General features: G+C 50.1%; 1 protein-coding gene across 1 annotated transcript in view; it reads right to left on the minus strand.

The window, feature by feature from the left end:
- The window catches only part of SIPA1L3 (signal induced proliferation associated 1 like 3), a 111,087-nt gene extending 89,546 nt beyond the window's left edge, over positions 1 to 21,541 (minus strand). The window contains exon 1 of the mRNA XM_081200144.1: positions 21,524 to 21,541. The gene's annotated coding sequence lies outside the window, so the exon portion shown is untranslated. The remainder of the gene's footprint in view (positions 1 to 21,523) is intronic.
- Positions 21,542 to 23,103: the final 1,562 nt, after the last annotated feature.

Genomic DNA, 23,103 nt, shown 5'->3' on the forward strand with positions numbered 1-23,103 from the left:
AATGACCAAGGGACTGGAGCAACTTTGCTGTAAGAAGAGGGCATGATGTTTGGAGCTTTCTTGTTGAGAAAAAAGGTGAAAAAGAGGGGACATGACAAGAACCTGGAAGTCTGGGAAAGTGGAAAGAGAAAAAAAGATCCTAAGAACAGGGTGTTAATATGTTTATCTGCTTGTTCACCTGACTTTGCAGTGATTTCAAGCCGTAAAAAAAGAGAGAGAACGCAGAAACCCATTGATCAAAGTGAGCCAGGATGGCGAAGAACAGCTTTCAGCAAATGTGCACTCGGGAAAAGGGCATTGGGGTCCCCGACAAAGCCTCAGCCCTGCAGAAAACTTCCTCTTGCCACAACAGGCCAGCCCCTGCCCACAGTAAGCTCAGACCCTTCTTCCAGACAGACAGGAGGGCCATTGAGTAGCAGAAGCGTCCCATGGGGGCAGATTCCTCCAACTGTCACAACCCTCAGGGGGTGCCTTCTGACAAGGCAGGCATTGTATGAAGATAAGGGCCCATTGTGCCCCCCTGGCATCCCTGGGTAAAGGCTTCCTGCAGGCTTATTTTCATATCCGGCATAAAAATAAACTGCGCTCTTCGAGAAACAGAAAAGTTTCCTATTAAGAATATTTCAGGAGAGTGCCATGAAACATTTAAAGGGAGAGCTTCCAGGCCAAGAAGTTTAAAATTAGACCCAGTAACTTTGGACGCTGTGTCGCACGCTCCCAATTCCACGGAGAGCAGCTTGCCGGCCACTGAACCACCGCTGCAGGATGCTAGGTCTGCGGCAAGGTGAAGGCATTGCCACTGCCACCGTCTCAAGAGGCGTCCTTGTTTTGGGCTGGCAGGTGCAACCTCAGTCAGTAGCTGGGGCAAACCAGTCAGATGGGCGGCATATTAATTATTATTATTATTATTATTACAGTGGACGCTCGAGTTGCGAACATGATCCGTGCGGGATGCACGTTCGCAACCTGCAGCGGCATGTGTGCGCACGCGCGGGTTGCAATTCGGAGCAATTTAGCACTTCTGAGCATGCGCGAACTCCGAAACCCAGAAGTAACCCGTTCCGGTACTTCCAGGTTTCAGAGAGTCCGTAACCTGAAAAAACGCAACCTGAAGCATCTGTAACCGGAGGTATGACTGTAGTATTATTATTATTATTATTATTATTATTATTATTATTATTATTATTATTATTAGCACAAATGCACAGAACCAGGCCTCTGGAGCTCCTGCAGATTCAAGGGACACAGATTCGAAGCGACACAGAAAGGGCACACAGTGAGATGACAAAAATAGGATGTCCACTTGCCAGCGATGCTTCAGCTGCGATTCCTGTACTGCAGGGGGTTGGGCTAGATGACGCCATGGGGTCCCTTCCAACTCTACAATTCCAGGAAAGATCCTCAAAAAGAGTGGTAAGCAAAGAAGCGCTACAAGGATGGTGAGCAGCAGGAATCCAGCGACAAGCCGTGTGGAGGTTGCAGGAACCCAATTCTGCTTTATTGCGGGGGGGGGGGGGGACACCCAACACAGCACAAGCTGCACAGATCACCCAGACATTTTTAACCATCTTTTGTCTTCAATGCAAAGCCCAGAGCGGCTGGACTGAGCCCAGAAAATGTCCAGGCAGTTCCACCTGCCAAGTTAGAGCTTGAGGGGGACCTCTGAAAGTGCCCCCCCCCCCGATCTGAAGAGCAAATGCAATCCCAGCAGAGCAGCCCTGCAGAAGAGAAAAGCTTCTCTCACCCCCCCCCCCCACTCAGCTTCAAGCATCTGCATGCAGCCCCCACCACACGGCCGGCTGGGCTGCACGAGAGAATGAACAAGGTGGGCACAGAGGCCCTCTCCTCCTGCCGCGGGAGTCCAAAGTCTCTGCAAAACAAACAAGTCACACACCAAGCCTGAGGAGCACAACCCACACACCTTCTGCCCTCCCAGCTAAGGACACCTTCAGATCACAAGCAAAATCCTCGGGGGAGACCCACTAGTTTCCCCAACACAACCACCAAACTGGCTATTCAGACACAGGCCTGAAAAGGCACCTGCTGCCCGGGGGTTGCCCACTGCGGGAGCCAAGCCGCAGGCAACTGTCACCTGGCGCCATTTCCCTGTGTTACCTGAGTCAGGTGAGTCTGGGCAGGTGCTGGGCCTCTCTGCCTGGCTGCTGCAATGAGCTGGATGAGAGCCAAGGCACCGAAACTGAGCCCCAACCAAGTGGTGGCTTTAGAGGCAGGCAGGCAGGTAGGCCTCCGGTTCAGGAATTCAGCGATCAACTTCCTCTAGGTGGGACTGTGCTGCCCCCTCCTCAAGGAGCACAAACATCGCCTGGGAGCACCCCTCAGCACAAGAGCCTCTGGCCAGCTAGGGCCACTCCTGGGCAGAGATAGCCTGGCCATGGTAGTCATAGGAGCAGGGGCAGAGGGAGCTTCCCTCCTCCAATAAAAGATGTGAGGGGGCTGCCCCCCCCCGGTTAATGGGTTTAAAAAAAAGGTAAAGGGACCCCTGACCATTAGGTCCAGTCGCAGCCGACTCTGGGGTTGCGGCGCTCATCTCGCTTTACTGGCCAAGGGAGCCGGTGTACAGCTTCCAGGTCATGTGACCAGCAAGGCTAAACTGCTTCTGGCGAACCAGAGCAGCGCACGGAAACGCTGTTTACCTTCCAGCCGGAGTGGTACCTATTTATCTACTTTCAATCTGACATGCTTTTGAACTGCTAGGTGGGCAGGAGCAGGGACCGAGCAACGTGAGCTCACCCTGCCGCTGGGATTCGAACCACCAACCTTCTGATCGGCAAGTCCTAGGCTCTGTGGTTTAACCCACAGCGCCACCCGGTTAATTACCTGGTTAATGGTGCGCATGCATCGCGTCATGTGGTCAATTATGTGTGGCATGGCTCACATGAGTGCACCCCCCAAAATTTATTCAAGTTGGCACCCCATGCTCTGGTAACCTCCCAACCAGATAATAATAATAATAATAATAATAATAATAATAATAATAATAATAATAATAATAATTTTATATCCCGCCCTCCCCAGCCGAAGCCGGGCTCAGAGAGGCTAACAACAATAAAAGTAACACAGCATTCTAAAATCAATTCATTTTAAAATCAAATTAAATTAATGGCAACTATTGGGCTAGAGTTTTGTGAGGATTACCAAAGGAGGGGGTCAGACTGTGCCTTGGCCAAAGGCCTGGTGGAACAGCTCTGTCTTGCAGGCCCTGTGGAAAGATGTCAAGTCCCGTAAGGCCCTAGTCTCTTGTGACAGAGCGTCCCACCAGATCGAGGCCACAGCGGAAAAGGCCCTGGCTCTGGTTGAGGCCAGCCTAACCTCCCTGTGGCCAGGGACCTCCATGATGTTTTTGTTTGAAGACCGTAAGGTCCTCCATGGGGCATACCAGGAGAGGAGGTCCCATAGGTATGAGGGTCCTAGGCCGTATAGGGCTTTAAAGGTTAAAACCAGCACCTTGAACCTGATCCTGTACTCCACCGGGAGCCAGTGCAGCTGGTATAGCACTGGGTGAATGTGATCCCGCGGCGAGGACCCCGTAAGGAGTCTCGCCACGGCATTCTGCACCGGTGGAGTTTCTGGGTCAGTCCCAAGGGCAGCCCCACGTTGCATGAGTTACAATAATCCAGTCTGGAGGTGACCGTCGCGTGGATCACATTGCAATGTGCCCTTGGTGGGGCCCCGATTGGTGCATAATGTTTACGACAAAGGAGAGAGGCATGTGTAGGGTTGGAAGGGACCCCACGGGTCATCTAGTCCAACCCCCAGAAAGGCAGGAATCGCAGCTATGTGTCATTGTCGCTCATCGAGTCTTTCACACTTACGCAATAAGCCAAGCCTCATGAGGTCACCGTTTGTTGCTATTAATGCTACAAAGGCAAAATAAAAGATAGAGCGTCCTATGGGATCCAAACAACCCCAAAGGAAGGGTGCTGGCCGCCCTGTTGCCTGCCAGGTTGCAGTTCCACATCCCATTTGCCCCTCCCCTGCAATGCGCAGCAAAGGAACCCCACCAGTCACAGTAAGTCAGCCGGCCTGTAAATCCCTGGAAGAACCACATCTGCGCAGATGCGCTGCGGGGGAGCAAGCAGCCATCGGATAAAACGCGAGGTAGCAGCAACTGCAGCGGGAGCCTTGCGGCCTGCTCTGAGAAGCTGCTGAGCCAACCCCCTGGATCAACCCCCCACCCCACAGCAGGGCTACTCAGGAGTAGCCACCTGCAGGAAGCAGAGACTGGGCCTTCCAAAGGAAAAATCCTTGCAGCTTTCCTTTGTTGCATCACACGGTTTTAAGCTTATTTTAACATAACCTGCTCAGCAAGGTAGAAAAGCAGTAGACAAAAATAGCTTAAATAAATAATCACAGCACCGTGCAGGTCTCTGATGAAGGGAGTCCTCAGGCTGCTAATCCAGATGTTTCAGCCCCTGATAGGAAGAGGGTGATTCATCCCAGCCACAATCCCCACTGCCCTGGCAAAAACCATGAATGGGTCCTTTGGGCCACCTGCCAAGGCCAGGGCAAGGGCATTCCTATGTTTACAGTCACCAACTTCTTCTTGCAGAAGCCGAGAGCTGGGGTGGGCTTTGGCTCAAACAGCAGCTCCCAAGGAAAGCACAGATCCTGACTCACCTCCCTGAAGGAGGAGGACTTCCTTGCAAACAACGGCTCTTGCTCGGGGAAAGAGGGCAAAAGATCGCGAGACCGAGCCCAGACCTCTTGAGCGCAAAGGTCGGCAACTAGATTGCTGCATCCCGGAAAGCAGCCGGCTGGGTTTTGGCCCCGGCAGTAAGGGATCTGCCTCCGCAAGTGGGTCGCAGGGAAACAGCAAGCAAGCGGGTCTCTCACAGCTGGCCAAACGCCAAGATGTCTGGGTGATCCTCGACAGGAGTTTTATGAATGGCCAACAGCCAACAACTTAATTCTATCACAGCCTGTGCTATCTGCCTTTCAGTCCCTCCTTCCGCCTGCCTCTCCAAACACCCACAGCTATAAAAACTCAGGATAAGATAAGACCCCTTGCAGCTGGCCGCCTGACAAAGTGGGACTTCTGAGAGCTGATATCATGGCAAAGGCGTTAGTTATGTCTTTAAGGTTCCCCACAAAATTGGTTGTCTTTGGAGACACGCCGCGAGTTGCCATCTACTGAACAACTCTTCCTCCCTTCCGACCTGGAAGACACCTTTACAAGCTGAAAACTTGCTTCCGCTCAATCACTGTTTTGGTTATCTGAATGCAGGCAGCTGGAGGAGGGTGGGGACATAATGAAGACCTTCATTTATCTCAGCCAACACAAGGAAGTCCCAAGGTGCTGAGACGCAGCAGCAACTGGGCTCTTTCATGCGGCCGCTTGGTTTGCTGCCAAAAGGTTCCACAAGGCAACCTGAGCTTCTGCTGATATTGGACGTATTTTTGGGGGAAACACAGCAATACACCGTATTTTTCGCTCCATAAGACGCACCTAGTTTTTGGAGGAGGAAAACAAGAAAAAAAAATATTCTGAATCCCAGAAGCCAGAACATCAAGAGGGATCGCTGCGCAGCGATCCCTCTTGCTGTTCTGGCTTCTGGGATAGCTGCGCAGCCTGCATTCACTCCATAAGACGTACACACATTTCCCCTTACTTTTTAGGAAGGAAAAAGTGAGTCTTATAGAGCAAAAAATACGGTAATAATAATAATTTATTATTTATACCCTGCCCATCTGGCTGAGTTTCACACACCACCAACTCAGCACTGAACTGACACTCCTTTAAATCAGAACAGGAAGTAGACATTTTTGAAAGTTTGACATCCATTTATTGAACACGGAGGCGAAGGAACTCCCAGGGAAAAACATTCTTGGATAACGTACTTAGGAAAGACACCTGTCTGGAACTAGGGTGCTGTTTTTGCAATGCTACCACTTTCTCCTCATACGCTTCCTTGATTTTTCCTTTCTTCTCTTTATTGCTGTTGTTATTGGTTGTTGCGTATTAGAAACGCAAATAAAAGCAGTTACAAAAAAAATGATAATAATAATAATTTATTATTTATACCCTGCCCATCTGGCTGGGTTTCCCCAGCCACTCTGGGCGGCTTCCAGCAAAGTACAGTGGTACCTCGGGGTAAGTACTTAATTCGTTCCGGAGCTCCATTAGCCGAGTCTGTAACCTGAAGTGTATGTAACCCGAGGTACCACTGTATTAAAATACAGTGGTCTGTTAAAGATTAAAAGCTTCCCTAAACAGGGCTGCCTTCAGATGTCTTCTAAAAGTGTGGTAGTTGTTGTTCTCTTTGACATCTGGTGGGAGGGCGTTCCACAGGGCAGGTGCCACTACCAAGAAGGCCCTCTGCCTGGTTCCCTGTAACCTCACTTCTCGCAGTGAGGGAACCGCCAGAAGGCCCTCGGAGCTGGATCTCAGTGTCCGGGCAGAACAATGGGGGTGGAAATGCTCCTTTAGATATACTGGACCGAGGCCGTTTAAGGCTTTAAACAAATGCTCCTCCTCTGTTACACAGACCAAAGTGCTGCTAAAAAGAAATCGCTGCTTGACTCTGGAAGGACGCAGAACCACTGATGTGCACGGGAACCAGAAGGACCTAAGAGGAGCCTACTGGATCAGGCCATCCGGTTATCGCAGTGGCCAACCAGAGAGAAACATAGAACTGGAAGGGAACCCCAAGGGCCATCTAGACCAACCCCTTGCAATGCAGGAATCACAACTAAAGCCGAGGGCCATTTTCACAGATGCCCGTGGGAAACCTGCAAAGAGAACCAGAGTGCCAAGAATGCTCTCCTCTCCCGATGGGGCAATCTGGCAGTTGCTCTAAAGGAACCAGACGTTCAGAGCCTTGGGGACTTTGGACCAACTCCTCTTGCACGCTGCCTCTGCTGGGGAAGGGTCTGGCCTGCCCGCCCCAATGCAAACAAGCTAGATGCGAAAGGGCAACTGCTCTGAGTCTTGAAGCGTACGAGGCTGCAGGGTTTGCTTTGCAGAGAAGGCGGCCTGGCAGACAAGCCCCCAAATGTTGCACCCTTACCAAAAGAGACCCCAGAGGAGAAAGAGGGTCCTATGCCGTGGCAGAGAATGTCGCTTGTGAAATGGTCCCCAGCAAGCGTCCTAAGGGTGATGGCAGGATTCGAGCCAGAAACTGACAGCAAGCTTTGCCCTCTCCTGAGCAGTCCACAAGGAATTAGGTGGTAGGCTTCTCAGAGGGAGCCAGGTACTCTCAGCACCCAGGGCAGGCCCATTTGACACAAAGGAATGACCCCCAGCACACGACCCACTTCTTAGAGGAGGCTGAGGGGCCCACCACCAGCCAGCCAGGAAGATGTCCTTGCTAGTGGACTTTCCTACAAAAAAACCCAAACCATCGCTGTTGCTCTCTGTGCCGTCACTCACGGCCACTTCAAACGCGACCAGTTTCCCACATAGAAGCATGGGGGGGGGGGTTGTATCCATCTGAGTTCTTTCCATTAAAATTAATGGACCTAAACTAGCCACATGCATTCATTTCCATGGGTCTAGTCCGAGAATGTTATTAGTGCTGGACGCAAGCCACCGTCTCTGGAGGGCTTGGAAAAAGAACAATTGCTTTGAAGGACTGGACGTGTGTGTAATTGGAGAGTCCTCAGGACAACCTTTTTACAAGCAGAAAATTATTTTCGTTTCTGCCAATTGAGAGGCCATTCTGACATGGTCCAGTGCGTGGGACTCTGTCCTGCCTCCAGAAACACGGGCCGCTTCACGTGCTCTCTCTCGCACAGCATTTTCCGCGACGGAAGAGCCTTCCTGATGGAGCTGCAGGTCATCTGGTCCTCAGCATAATAATAATAATAATAATAATAATAATAATAATAATAATAATAATAATAATAATAATAATAGTAATAGTAATTTATTATTTATACCCAGCCCCTCTGGACGGCTTCCAGCAAAATATTAAAATTCTTTCAGCACCGGGGGGAAAAACATTTTCTGTCACTACAAGGAAGCACAAAACTATTTTGCCACCTGGTTTCCTCAGCCCATCTATCTCCCAATGCCTCGGACACCCTTCCACCCACATAAAAAAACAAAACAAAAAACAGATATAGTTCTTATTGAGAAAAACAAAAAACCCACAAGCGTAGCAGTTAACCAGTGACAAGCTGCATGTCTAGTGACACAACAGCATACAAAAAGATCTTTATTTCACCCTCTCAAAAGGCAAAGTGACGCAAGCTCTGCCGTCAAGTGCAACACCTGTCAGATATATCAGTTAGGCCGCAGACGGCACCTTAAACTTAGGTTGCAGTCGCCATAACAGAATGTTGATTCACCAGGGGGGGTTGGACTAGAGGACTCTCAGGGTCCCTTCCAACACTACAATTCTGTGATCTCCTCTACATTGCTTGACTATAGCTTGCTCTTACAACAAGGGAGTCCCAAAGTGAAAGAAGGAGAATACACACAGTTGAAATGGAAACGGTATTAACTATGGATTTGGATTTGATATCCTGCCTTTCACTCCCTTTAAGGAGTCTCAAAGCGGCTAACATTCTCCTTTCCCTTCCTCCCCCACAACAAACATTCTGTGAGGTGAGTGGGGCTGAGAGACTTCAAAGAAGTGTGACTGGCCCAAGGTCACCCAGCAGCTGCATGTGGAGGAGCGGAGACGCGAACCCGGTTCCCCAGATTACGTGACTACCGCTCTTAACCACTACACCACACTGGCTCTACTGGATTCAATGGGGCTTAATCCCAGGAAAGTAGAAGTGAGTTTAGCTGAACTGAGTGGGGCTTACTCATGCATAGAATTGCAGTTGGCGCTCTGAGTGGGGAAGGAGATGCAACTTGACTAGTAAATTACATGAATTACTCTTAAACTTGTAGAAAACAGATTATATTGTTAATCGTATGCAAGTTTAATTAGTACTTTTACTAAATCTTCTCTTGTAAATTTTAAATTTGCCCCTAAAACTGCATAGTACCTTAATATATTCTCCAGAAATCTTTAATGGTTTAGTTGAAGCATGCTATCATTGAGTTAATTTTCATATAATGACATGCATCAAATTTAGATTTTTTTGTTGCTGTTTCAATATGTTCCCAGATTGTTTGCATTCACTATGACTCATCACTGTATTTTGAATTGTCCTGGACCTGAATACCACCATTTGGTATTCAAGCCCCAAACCAAAGTCCTGTTTGGATGCATTTTGGCTTGCCTGCTGATGAAAGTGATTATTTCATCAGTACGTGGTGATTTAGACAGCTAACTTAGTAGCAGTTGCCAGGACATTACCACGTTCGCCTCTACATAGCTCCATCTTATTTCAGATATCAGTATATCGTGGTGTTTAGCTGGCGATATATCACGAAGTTGAAAACCAGGTATCGCCCAGCGCTAGCCATAAGGCTAAGAAGTACAGTGGTGCCCCGCAAGACGAATGCCTCGCAAGATGAAAAACTCGCTAGACGAAAGAGTTTTCCGTTTTTTGAGTCGTTCCGCAAGACAAATTTCCCTATGGGCTTGCTTCGCAAGACAGAACGTCTTGCGAGTTCTTGCGAGTTTGTTTCCTTTTTCTTAAAGCGCTAAGCTATTAATAGCCGCTAATAGCCGCTAATAGCCGTGCTTCGCAAGACGAAAAAACCGCAAGACGAAGAGACTCGCGGAACGGATTAATTTTGTCTTGCAAGGCACCACTGTAAGGCCTCCTTAGTGGTGGCAAAAGTCAAGTAATCCTCATCGGCATGGAATGATTCTGCCATTTGCTGTCTTGTTCTGCTGGGCAAAAGTGCAGAGCAGGTGCAAATGCCCAGACGACGACATGGAGCCAGAGAACAGCCCCCAGCCAACAGAGTCACCCGGGAGAGGCGGCAGGAGGGCCTCCCGGGCTGTAGGTTTACAGTCTGTTCCCCACAAAACAGAGAAACCAGAATCACAAAACAGAGAAACCAGTAGGAGAACACTTCAATCTCCCAGGACATTCTATACAAGATCTCAAAGTAGCTGTTTTACTACAAAGGGATTTCAGAAATAGACTGGGACGAGAAGCTGCTGAATTGCAACTCATTACCAAACTTAAAACCATGGAGAGACCTGGTTTGAACAAAGACATTGGATTCTTATCCCATTATACATAACTAAGCCATTTTTCACCTTCTCACCCCTTGCCTTTTCCTGTAAGACCTATTACAGTCGTTAAGAGTCGTCAACAGGCTCATCTCAGCTATCTGCCAATCTCCCATTCCCACCACCCTTCTGAGTAATACCCCTCCCCACCTTCTCACTATATAGAAGGATCTGGCAACTTCTGTTTCAGTGTATCTGAAGAAGTGTGCATGCACACGAAAGCTCATACCAAGAACTAAGTTACAGATGGGTAGCCGTGTTGGTCTGCCATAGTCAAAATAAAAAAATTCCTTCCTGTAGCACCTTAAAGACCAACTAAGTTAGTTCTTGGTATAAGCTTTCGTGTGCATGCACACTTCTTCAGATACACAGTGTGTATTGAAATTTTTTTATTTTGACCAAGAACTAACTTAGTTGGTCTTTAAGGTGCTACTGGAAGGAATTTTTTTAGTCTGTTCCCCAGTTATGGATCACAGATATGAAGTTTACGGCATGTAATGCCTTAAGAGAGAATCTAATGAAAATGATCTATAGGTGGTACATAACACCAGTCAAGCTTGCAAAAATCTACCATTTGCCTGACAACAAATGTTGGAAATGTAAGGAGACTGAAGGTACATTCTTTCACCTTTGGTGGACATGCCCAAGGATTAAGGCTTTCTGGGAGATGATTTATAATGAAATGAAAAAGGTATTTAAATATACCTTCCTGAAGAAACTAGAGGCCTTTCTCCTGGGCATGGTCGGCCAATTGGTGCCAAAGAAGGATAGAACTTTTTTCATGTATGCTACAACAGCAGCAAGAATACTCATCGCAAAGCACTGGAAGACACAAGATTTACCCACCCGGGAAGAATGGCAGACGAAGCTGATGGACTACATGGAATTGGCGGAAATGACTGGCAGAATCCGAGACCAGGGAGAATAGTTGGTGGAAGAAGATTGGAAAAAATTCAAAGTATATTTACAGAAATATTGTAAAATTAATGAATGTTAGAAGGATGCTGGAATGAAGTTACATGGTTTTAGCAGAAATGTTATAAAGAACTGAGTAAAAATAGATTGTTAATGGGCCAAAGTGTAAAATTTAAGGTCAGATTGTGTTAAGATAAATTATAGAACAAAAATTGAGAAAGATGGAAAAGATTTGCTGAAATAGCTAATTGAACAAGAATACAAAAAATGGAGGTGTGAGGAGGTTGATGATACAAGTAAATGAAAGGTAGAGACATAGAGATATTGGATGTGTTTTTTGAATGTTTTTGCTTTTCTTGTTTTGTTGTATTGTTTTTGGGGGTTTTTTCTTATTTTTGATGTATTGTGAACTTTTTACTGTTTTTTTCTTCTTTCTTTTTGTAACTATTAAACTTTTAATAAATATCTTTTAAAAAAAAGGTTTACAGTCTGTTCCCATGCAACACCTGATGGGATGCAAGACAGAGAAATGGGTTTCACCTGCCAGCCTCAAAAAGAAGCTGGCTTCCCTCATCTCTCCCTCTCCAACCTCTGCTTAAAAACCTCCAAGGAAGAAGAGTCCACCAACAGAGTCCCTTCCACTGTTGAACAGCTCTCACTGTCAGAAGATAATTCCTGATGTTTAGTCAAAACTTCCGTTCTGGTAACTTGAAGCCATTGTTTTGGTCCTCGCCTCCCGAGGAGGAGTAAACAAGCTTACTTCATCTTCCATGGGGCAGTCCTTGAGATATTTGAAGTCTCCTCTTCTCCAGACAAAACATACCCAACTCCTTCAACCGTTCCTCATAAGGCTTTGTCTCCAGACCCTTGGTCATCTTGGTCGCCCTTCTCTGCACACATTCCAGCTTGTCAACATCCTTCTTAAACTGTGGAGCCCAGAACTGGATACAGTATTCCAGGTGTGGTCTGACCAAGGCAGAAGAGAGTTGGACTATGATTTCCCTTGATCTGAACACTAGATTTCTGTTGATGTTTCTTAGAATAGCAATAGTGGTTTCCCCCCCTGCTGCATCACATGGTTGACTCGTGTTACGTTTGTGGTCTACTAAGAACCCTCGATCCTTTTGACACATACAGTACTACTGGCAAACCAGCTGTCCCCCATCTTATATCGGTGAACCAATTCTTCCTTACATTTGTCCCTATTGACATTCATTTTGTTAGTTTGGGCCCTTTGTTCAAGTTGTTTTAAGGACGCTGAACAACAACAGGCCCAGGACAGAACCCTGCGGCACCGCACTTGTCACTTTTTCCCAGTATGACAAGGAACCATTAATGAGTACTCTTTGGGTTCAAATCTGTCATCCAGCTACAAATCCACCTAACAGTTACCTTGTCTAGCCCACATTTTACTAGCTTCTTTGCAAGAATATCATGGGGGAATTTGTCAAAAGCCTTACTGAAATCAAGATACACTATGTTCACAGCATTCCCCTGATCCACCAAGCTTGCAACTCTATCGGGAAAAGAAACTAGATTCATCTGACATGATTTGTTTTTGAGAAAACTATGCTGGATCTTAATCACAGCATCATTTTCTAAAGGCTCAAACCGATCTTTCTAGGACCTTTCCTGGTATCAATGTTGAGCTGACTGGTTGGTTGTTATCTGGGACTCCCCCCCCCCCCTTTTCACCATTTGCCCACCTCCAATCTGTAGGGACCTCACCTGCTTTCCAAGAATTCTCGAAGAATGATAGACAGAGGCTCTGAGATTAGATCTGCAAGCTCCTTTAGCATCCTTGGGTGCAGCTCATCAAACTCTGGAGATTTGAATTCATTTATAGTAGCTGGGTGTTCCCTTACTACCTCTTTTCCTATCTTGGGCTGCAGCTCCCTCCTTACATCACTGATTCTGTTATCACCAGGTTGGGCATCACGTTCCTTTTGGGTGAAGACAGAGGCAAAGTAGGTGTTGAGCAGTTCCGCTTTCTCTCTGTCACCCGGGAGCATTTCTTTGTCTTCTCCGTGCAGAGGAACTGCTACTTGCTTGTTCTCCCTCTTGCTTCAAACATAGCTGAACAAATCTTTGGTTATTATTTTTAACCTCTCTTGCAAGCCTGAGCTCATTCTGAGCTTTGAGCTGCTTGCTGTTCTCCCTGCAACTATTGCCTACTTGTTTATACTCTTTATTTGTGATTTCCCTTTTCTTCCCTTTCTTATACATGCCCTTCTTAAATCTCAGCTCATCTGTAAGCTCCTTATGCAGCCATACTGGTTTCTTTAGATCCTGTTTTCTTTGTGGTTGAAATTGTCTATGTTTGTGTCTTCAATATTTCACCTTCCAAGAAACTCCCACCCAACTTGGACCCCCTTCTTTCTAAGTATTTCTGATCATGGGAACTCACACAGTAGTTCCTTAAGCTTTTTGAAATTGGCTTTCTTAAAGTCCGCAGTGTGTGTCCAACTACACGCAGCTTTCCCTTGCCTCTGTATCATGAAACCAAAGAGGACATGATCACTTCCTCCCAAGATTTCCAGTTCCGACCTGTTTCAATAATTTGGGGACAGCAGCTGTAGCACTAGGTGAGTCTTGGGGGCTTGAGAAGCTGGAAGCTTAACTCAGAAGCCCAGTCCTGTGCCGGGCTAATTTTCAGGGATCAAAAGAGACCCACTTTGCTAAAGGTCACATGGGAAAGCTCCCAGGAGAGATTTGCCTTCTTCACAGGAATGGAGGTCCTGGGAGAAGGAATTGGCAGAAGCTCTCTCTCTGCTATTAAACAACCTTGTTCCTGCAGCCTGCCATTTAATTAAGATCTACTTATCTTCAGCACGAGAGATTGCTTGCTACATTCCTGGAACTCACCATCGCAGGCTGCCTGCTAATGTGGACGCTGGCGGACGCGTTCCCACTGGCAGAATACCAATCAAAGACAAGCAAGCTGAACCTCAGTCCCTCCTGCATCCGACAACAATTGATTGTCGGATGCAGGAAGGCCTTGGAATGGAGGGGAATTGCCAAGGCCCTCGGAATGAAACCCAACTGCTGAAGCCAAAATCCAGTCTGCAGAACGGGGCACCTTTTGCCACTCACTGCCACCAAGCAGATCTGGATACCGCCAGGCAAACTGGAAAGGAGAACCTGCACCCAAGTCCTCACAGCCTAGAAGGGTCAGGAAGGAGGAAATGGGACTGGGTATAAACTCCGGTTTCCAGGCCCCAAACTAGGGCATCACCCACCAAGGAAGACTCCCCAAGATACACTGAGCTCTGTGGCTTTAAGAGCTGCCCTTGGAGACCTTGGAGGCCAACATGTCCTTGTGCAATAGAAACACAAGAAGCAAAGTACCGTATGTTTTGCTCTATAAGGCTCACTTTTTCCCACCTAAAAAGTAAGGGGAAATGTGTGTGCGTCTTATAGAGCGAATGCAGGCTGTGCAGCTATCCCAGAAGCCAGAACAGCAAGAGGGATTGCCGCTTTCACTGCACAGCGATCCCTCTTGCTGTTCTGGCTTCTGAGATTCAGAATATTTTTTTTCTTGTTTTCCTCCTCGAAAAACTAGGTGTGTCTTGTGGTCTGGTGCGTCTTATAGAGCAAAAAATACGGTAAAACTAATGGTCCATTTGCCTCAGTGCTGTCTACACGGACTGGCAGCAGTGGCTCTCCAGGGTTTCAGCCGCAGGAGTCTCTTCCAGCCCCACCTGGAGATGCCACTGGGGATGGAGCCCGGGACCTTCTGAGCGCAAGGCAAGTGGCCCCCCACCACTGAGCTACGGTGGTCCTTCCCCAACAGAGAGGCACAGCACAAACAGTTGTGATTAACAGGAGTCAATCAAAGGGCTGTGATTCGAAGTTCAAGCGCCTGCTTTTGGGAAAGCTAGCACCAACCCCCCTGAGCTGACAGGGAAAAGAGAAAGCTTTGCTAAGGGGGGGTTGACGCCAGATCTTTTGTGGGTGGCTTACAGATTGATGGGCCACAGCTGAGTGGCAGAGCTCTCAAACGCAGAGGAAAGTGGGGGAAGGAACACTCTGTAAGGCATCAATCGCAGGGGGCAGGAATGAAAGAAATCTGATGGGGGGGGACAGAGAAAATTCAGCAGGACACGAGTTTTAAAGTCTCTCTTCTTCTGTTCAAACCCCCCAGATCCCCACACAGAAAAACTAACCACGCATCCTGTGAGCTCAACTGCAGCATGCCTCCAGAGAAGATTTCCGCCGCGAACAGAAGGTGGAATTTGCAAGAACCAAGAGTCCAAGTTGAAAACAGCTTGTGAAGCTCTTGGAAACAGAGGTAGCCGTGCCAGAGCGCCGGCACCCTGAAGCTCACGTCTCCACTGGAAGCCCCCTGCAATCCTCTGCAGGGCAACCGGAGCTTCGGTTTGACAGGGAAAAGCATCCCACAAGCGACCTTAAAGACTTTATTATTATTATTATTATTATTATTATTATTATTATTATTATTATTACATTGTATTTATACCCCGTCCTCTCTAGCCAAGACCAGGCTCAGGGTGGCTAACACCTGTATAAAACAATTGATTGAAATACAACTTAATAACAAGATTAAAAAACAACATTAAAATGCAGCCTCATTTCAATGGAAACTCAAATCAAAAACTTTTTCGGGGGGATGAAAACGTAAAGTCTTCACCAAGGCCAACTGTCCAGACTGGTCCTACGTGGGCCAGAAAAGCCAGGGAAGTCCCCAAATAGGAGTTCCATCACAGAAGGAGAAAGGAAAAAGGAAAGAGGGGGAGGGGATCAAATTGATTCCAAGCCAAAGGCCAGGCGGAACAACTCTGTCTTATAGGCCTTGCGGGAAGAAATCAGATCCTGCAGGGCCCTGGTCTCATGAGACAGAGCGTTCCACCAGGCCGGAGCCAGTGTTGAAAAGGCCCTGGCTCAGGTTGAGGTTAATCTGACTTCCTTAGGGCCCGGGACCACTAGGGTGTTACTATTTATGGGCCTTAAGGTCCTCCGTGGGGCATACCAGGAGAGGCGGTCCCGCAGATACAAGGGTCCTAGGCCGTGAAGACTTGCAGATTTATGTCGTGGTCAATGACTTCGAATGTAGCGGTGGCACGGAGGAAAGGACCGGACTGGCGAGCCCTGCTCAAGAAGGCAGCAAAACTGAAGGCAGACTCTATTTCTACCATTCTACCTTAAACAGGTTAAAGGGGGCGGGGGAGACAAAACATAGATGCAAGAGGGTGTTATTTTTTCAGTAAATCCAGACTTTCATCCAGGTAAGGATCCTGCCTTGGAAACTACCCTCAGAGGTGCCTTTTGACAGGCGAGTTCAGCAGCAGGGAGTCAATACGGATTAGCCTGCAGCAGCTCCCACCCGATCTGGGAACTGCTGAGATGTAACCTCTGCACAGGTTCCCCTTCCTCCCTACAGAAGTGAATACTGTGAGTAAGTCCCTTCTCTGTCGGGAGAAAGGCAGATTTCCAGCTTTCGGAATTAGCCGGGTGCCAGTCGCATTTTGAGAGTGGCAGCCGGCCTTTTGCGACAGAATGGAGATGTCCAGGCGCCAGCCACCCTTGGCACCTGACTTAGCACCTCCACCTGCCTGGTCTGCCAAGGCACAGCGGCAGCAAAAGGCTTGTCTTTTATTGCTGCCATGCGAATCAGGTGTTTGCAGGGTAGCGCACTAGCAAAAGACGCATCTTTTGCTGCCATGCTACCCTCCAGACACCGATTCACCCACAGCAATTATTTTATTTATTATTATTATTATTATTATTATTACTACTACTACTACTACTACTACTACTACTATTTTGCTGTGGGGCTGCCTGGTCTGGTAGTGGAGCAGCAACCAAGAAAATTTGGCGCCTAGCCATTTTGTTTTGGCTCCCACAACCTAGGTCCCAGCAGCCACATGGCTCCTAGCATTCCATTCCCATTTTCTAACACTGGGAGTTTCACCAATCCTGACAGGCCTTGCATAGCAGACCCTCACTACAGGGAGGGTGAAGGCCGCAAGGGACCCTCAAGGCAAGGTGTGCACAGGGATTCTCGCTGAATTGCCCCCATATTCCTTTACACATTAATATCCTTTTTGCCCTTTCTGGCCTCTCTTTGCTGCCTTTTCTTCTATACCTCTTTTAACTCGCTTTACTTGCACATGAAGCAAACTGGGAGGCGGCCGTCCAGCCCACTCTCGCATTTCATCTTCCTGGCAGTAGAGTGAAGTGGGTGGTGGTAGCCCACATGCTCAGGCTGTTCCTGGCAGCGGTGTCTGCACAAGAGAATGGCCCAATGGATGGTTGCCCCAAGGGTTGTGTGTGTCTCCTCTTTCTGTCTCACTCAGTGGGGCAAGGGCAGCCCAGGCGATCCATGCACGACAAAGGTTTCGCTTTATTAAGGCTCCTGTCGCAAGCGCAGCCCCCTGCCTTGCTCCCGATCCGGAAGGGAAGAGCCCCAGAACCCTGAGGGTCCAATCCCATTTCACTAGGTCCCCATTCTACAACCCCTCCTCTGAATAATGAAGGCACCTCGCCAGGGGCAGCAGCCCTTATGGGTGGGTCTCAAACCCCGCAACCTCTAGGAGAGTTTATTGCAATCACTGGGGGGGGGGTGTCACAGCAGGAGCACACAACAACCATGCAAACATATGGCAAAAGATTACGAAATGCATCCCCAAATGCAAGCTTCCTGGGTCTGAGAAAGTGGAAGGTACCTGGACCACTGTATGCACTGTTTCTGGGATTTGCAAGTGGGCTTCCCAGGAAAGGCATCTGTGAGAACAGGATCCTGCACTAGATGGGCCTGATCTGGCAATGGCTCTGCTTATGTTCTTAATAGGACGGAAGGTAGAGATCTCCCTTGGCAGAAATGACTGGCAGAATCCAAGACCAGGGAGAAGAGTTGGTGAAAGAAGACTGGAAGAAATTTAAAGACTATTTACAGAAACATTGTAAAATTAATGAATGTTAGAAGGATGTTGGATAGAAACTAAGGGGTTTCCAGCTGTAATGCTTTAGGAGATACGAAAAAAAGGTTTATAAATGGGTAAAAGCTTAATGGTAAGGATTTGCTGAACTAACAAATTGAAGTGGAATACAAAGAAGGAAGGTATGAGGAGGTCTGGGGAAATAAGCGTAAGGAAGATATGTTATGGAAAACTATTTGTTTTTTAACTGTTTTTATGTTGTATTTTGTTTCTTTTTATTTTTTATTTTTTCATTGTTATATTTTAAAAACTTTAATAAATATCTTTTAGGGGGAAAAAAGAGATCTCCCAATGCATCCCACAGAAAAGGGAAAGCATGGAGGTGGTGTCTCTCACACCGGAGAAGGGGAAGTGTGACTACCCCCACACAAAAGAAATATTTTGGGGAGAATTCACTGATTTCTAACCCTGTCTCCCGTGAACCATTTTGGCTATAAAATTGGGAGTTTGATCCCAGGCAACCAAGGGGCAGCCGCGTGCAGAGGCAAGATTCAGGCAACGTATTAAGACTTCCGAGCTACAGTCAATCCCTCACCGCCCTGCACCTTCCGCCCATTTCACTTTCAGGTGCCTGCAGCAGGAATGTTTGGGAGGCAAACACTGCAGGGGAGTGGCTGTTTGCTTAAGGACAGCTACCCCTGCCTGGAGAGTCATTTGTGTACCTTTAGAACAAACAGAAACTCTCCCATTTGGACTCTCTGGCTTTGTTCCTCTTAAAGGCAGGCTGATGCTGACCCAAGCCTGGGAGCACACCTCACTCTTAACAAGTGCTAACTTTAGGCCTTGGCGACAGGAAGGCATCCGAATTCTCCCCACGCTTCTGAGCTGAGCTGGACAACCGTTTCCGACACTTGGGCACACCTGTGCGTTTGTCCTGCTGGACTTACACCTATCTCACACGCGGGAAACCGTATTTTAAGTCTACGGAACCGGACACTGCAGGCGACACAGCAAACATTTCAGCAGCCAGTTTTGCACCGGTCCCCATTCATGCCAACCCTCTGGCCTTTTCCCCACTGCACCTGAAAGTCTAAATTGTAGGGGTGATATGCAACTGGCCTTGCCAGGTGAAAGGGGTGCAGATAAGGAGGGTTTTTTGGTTGCTTTCAGCCCAGTGATTCTGGGAGTTCCCTAACAAAGGCAGCAGCAGAGGAAGCCGGCACCTGGCCTGGCCTGCCACTACTAAGGTCCAGGTCTGGGCAACAGACACGGTCCCCGGCCTCACTGTGAGAGCAGGGTGCTGTCTAGATGGCCCTCTTTGGCCTGACCCAAGGACCCTCTCTGGGTCTTCTTAAGGACTTAGGACACCTGCTTGCTCCAACTGCATGCAACACACACCTGCAAGACTCGCATGCCAAACACCGAGTTGTTCACATGCCCATCACCACAGCATGTACAGGCCACCACCACAGACCAAGCACACAGCCAACCCCCAGTCTCCTCCCCCACATAAACACAGAAGCAGGCACCCAGGATTTCAAAGACTAAAACTATCTCTCTTCTGGTGCACCATTTCCAGGCCCTTATCAGACCCCCGTTTATTTGCCTCCCTTCCCTGGTAAACAATCCCAATCTTCCCAGACACTCCCAGGATTTTCTGCAGCCCCTTCTAAGAGCCACTTTCCTCCCCGGCATCCAGACAAATAATAGGGGGGTTATTAAGTCGGTGTCTGACAGTACCCTGCCCCTAATGCTGCAAATCCCCCTGCTCTCGGTTGCTGCCTCCGCCTCCTGGTGCAGCTGTTCCTTGCAGAGAGTATAATGGAGCCAATACCTTCAGGCAAAGCGAGCAAGTTTAACCCCCCCCCCCTTAAATGTCATTTTTGTCTGTTTGGATTCCATTTTTCCAATTCAGCTTCTCTGGCGACACATTGACCCTTTGATTGGAGATCCACCCCACAGAGAAAACCCAGAGCTGTTTGTAAAGAGGGGGGTGGGAATCACCTATGCAGTCCGAACAGCCTCAGCCCCAAAGTTCACACGGCTAATGCCATCTGGAAATCAGTGTCATGTTTTGGCAGGTCAGCACAAGCGAGATTAGGAAGAGGGCCCGCTGCATTCCTCACTAAATCTCTCTCACAGCACATCAAACTCTGTCCCCTTTGTAGTCACCAGTCCACCGACATTATGATAAAGCCCGGCCAAAGTCACCATGGAGGGAGACTTCATGCCAAGTTTGGGGCTGGAGCAGAACAACTGCTGCTCCTCTGGCAGCCAGAGAGCCACCCAATTTCCTGGAAGGAAAGCGTGCACCTTGGCCAGGCGGATGCTAGACAGGAGACCTGGCAGGCTTCACCCATGCCTCCAGTTAAACACAAACCAAACTGCACCCCTTTGCCAGGAGGGGAGAGAAAAAATGTCAGCATGAGAAGAGAGAATTACACAACTTAGCCCTCCTCTTCAAAGATGGGTGCTGGGAGAGCAAAGGCAAGCATCTTGCCCTATGCCAACTCCTGCCCCACGGTACAGATTGGAGAGATGGCAAACAAAACCCAAACTGGAAATTGAAGCTCCCCCCCCCCCGCTCCACCAATCATGTTTTCTCAGGCAGCACCAGACCCGGCCTGAATAGGCGATTGTCTGCAAAATTAGGTCAGGAAAGCCCTGCAGAGGCTCCCACTGGGGAGAAGCTCGAGCTGCTGCACCAGATCCCACATTTCGCAGTTGCTGGGGCGGGGGGGGGGGGGAGAGAGGCGAGCTCACGGAGCCAGGCACTCAGCCCACGAGTACAAAGCTGCCCGGAGTTGGCGGGTCTTTGAGTGGGAGAAACGGGCCAGATGCAAAGTCAGCAAGGCAGATGGACAAACAGCTTGCGGGGCTGAAAACCGGGGGCGCAACTCCGAAGCTCTCCTGGGGGTGGCTTCGCTTTCGCCCCGGGACACGAGAAAAGCCATTCCCTTGAAAGAAAGAGCGGGCCGTGCAGGCGCTCAGGGATGCCCTGCTTCAGTTGCGATTCTTGCATTGCAGGGGGCTGGACTAGATGGCCCTTGGGGGTCCCTTCCCAACCCGAAGCCCCCGAAGCGGGTCCGGGCGTGCTTCCTGCCCGCCGCAGGAGCTGCCCGGCGCCCCGCCCCCTTCCTCCAGGGACCGCCCCTTCCGTTCCCCCGGAGCCACGCGCGCGCCCTCCTTGCTCCCCCCCCCCCCCGCAGCCCCGGTGGAAACGGGGAGCGAAGAGAAGCCCTCTCGCGCGGGGGCCGCCGGGAAGCGTAGTCCCGCCCGCGCCGCCTTCCCTGCGGGGCACGAGCGAGCGGACTACGGCTCCCAGGAGGCCCCGCGCGGCCCCCACTGTGTTCGTGCGGCGAGGCGGGAGCGGGGACCGGAGCGGCGGGAATGGGGGGCGACGAAGAGGAGGAGGAAGAGGAGGCTCTGAGAGAGAGAAGGCGCCGGGGCTGAGGGGAGACGAGTCCGGGAGGCGGCGGAGCAGTCGTGTGTCCCCCCCCCCCGTCCCCAGGGGGCGAATGGCGGCGCCCAACGGTCGCTCTGGGACGAGGCTGACGAGGCGCGCGCGGAGGGAGGGGGGGTCGAGCGGAGGCGCGGACTCACCTGGCGGACGAGTGGGGGGGGGGAGCGCGAGGCGGCGTCGCGAAGGAGCGAGGAGAGGATTCAGCTGCTCTGGCCGGGCTCGGCCGCGCTCACTCGCTCGCTCGCCCAGGGGAGGGCGGGGCCACGGGAGGAAGCTCCGCCCCCTCGCCTCTTCGCGCCGCTCGAGGGGGCCGGGGGCGGAGCCAGAGCGGAAGCCCCGCCTTTTCCTCGCCTCTAGTGGGTGTCGGAGGAGGAAGCGCGAGCGGAAGAGGGGGAGGAGCCGTAAAATGGAAGCCCCGCCCTCCCGCCGCCGGAGGTCGGGCCGGGTTTGCTCGCTCAGGGAGAGGGCGGCGCCGCCGCGGGCAGCTCCGCCCCTCGGCTTGAGGGGCCACCGCGCGTCTTAAAGGCGCAGGGCTTTTCTGAAGGCGAGAAGGCGAGCCTCGTGGGGCGGCCGAGCACCCCGAGCGAGTGGGGCGGGAAGCGTGGGGTGGCAGGAATGGCCCTGGCTCGCCTTCTCCTCCGTGCTGCGGGGGATCCGAGGGAGAGGCTGCCCCTGACCATGTGCAGAGTTCCTTCTGCGGCCGCAGCCCCTCTGCTAGGCTTCCCCGGGAAAGACTCGCTTCCCAGGGCGACCCTGAAGCCACAGGAAGAAAGTGGGTCTTAAACACGGGGAGACGGGCGGAGTGAATGTGCACGTGCGAATCCTGTGCATTAGCCCACTTAAGGCCATGACTGGAAGGTTTCCTTTAAAAACACAAATCCGACCCCCAAAACCACCCCCAGCACCCCCTTTTCGGCCATACTCTGCCTGCAGCTGTTTCTCCAGACTCCAGCCTTTCGCTTGACTTGTGAGGACTCGCTGCCCTACTCCAGGCACTCGTAAGGCGCCAAACTAGCATTCCCAGCCCAGCTGGAAAGGGAAGGAGCTTTGCACCCAGGGCAGAAATCCAGGCACCTGCAACAGCCGCTGCCTCTCTGGTCCAGGTGAGGGCAGCTGTGGCCACACCTGAGCACAGCCAAGTGATCCTCAGTCCGGCTTCAACCCTAAAGGGGCTTCAGAACCACCACCAAAGGAACACAACTGAACAGCAAAGGGAACCTGCACAAACGACACTGACACAAAAACCCACACATACATTAAGCAAAGTAGAAATATCGCCTCCTGACCCAACCCCCACCCACCATGGCCCCCTCCACCTCTCCCCCCCCCCTTTTCATCCTAATGTGACCCTAAGCCTGTGGGTCCCCAGATGTCGAACTACAACTCCCATCAGCCCTAGCTAGCAAGGCCAGAGCTCAGGGATGATGGGAGTTGTAGTCCAACAACATCTGGGGACCTGCAGGTTGAGAACTGCTGCTCCAGACCAACCACAATTGGACACACACCCCGCAGGCGTTGACATTGGAGGCCTGCGCTTTTGGCAAGCTGTGAGGTGGCCAGTGGCCCAATTAGGGCTGCCTGGAGAAACGAGCTCATGGGGTCACGACTGGACAAACGCCAGTTCCCTTGACCTGAAGCGAAATGGGCTCCGTAGCCCATAGTCTCCTTTGACTGGAGTCAACTGTCCAGGGGTCCTTTATCCTTACCTTTACCTGCTGCT

This window comes from Podarcis bocagei, assembly GCF_964188305.1.
Source record: "Podarcis bocagei genome assembly, chromosome: 7".
Lineage (NCBI taxonomy): Eukaryota > Metazoa > Chordata > Lepidosauria > Squamata > Lacertidae > Podarcis > Podarcis bocagei.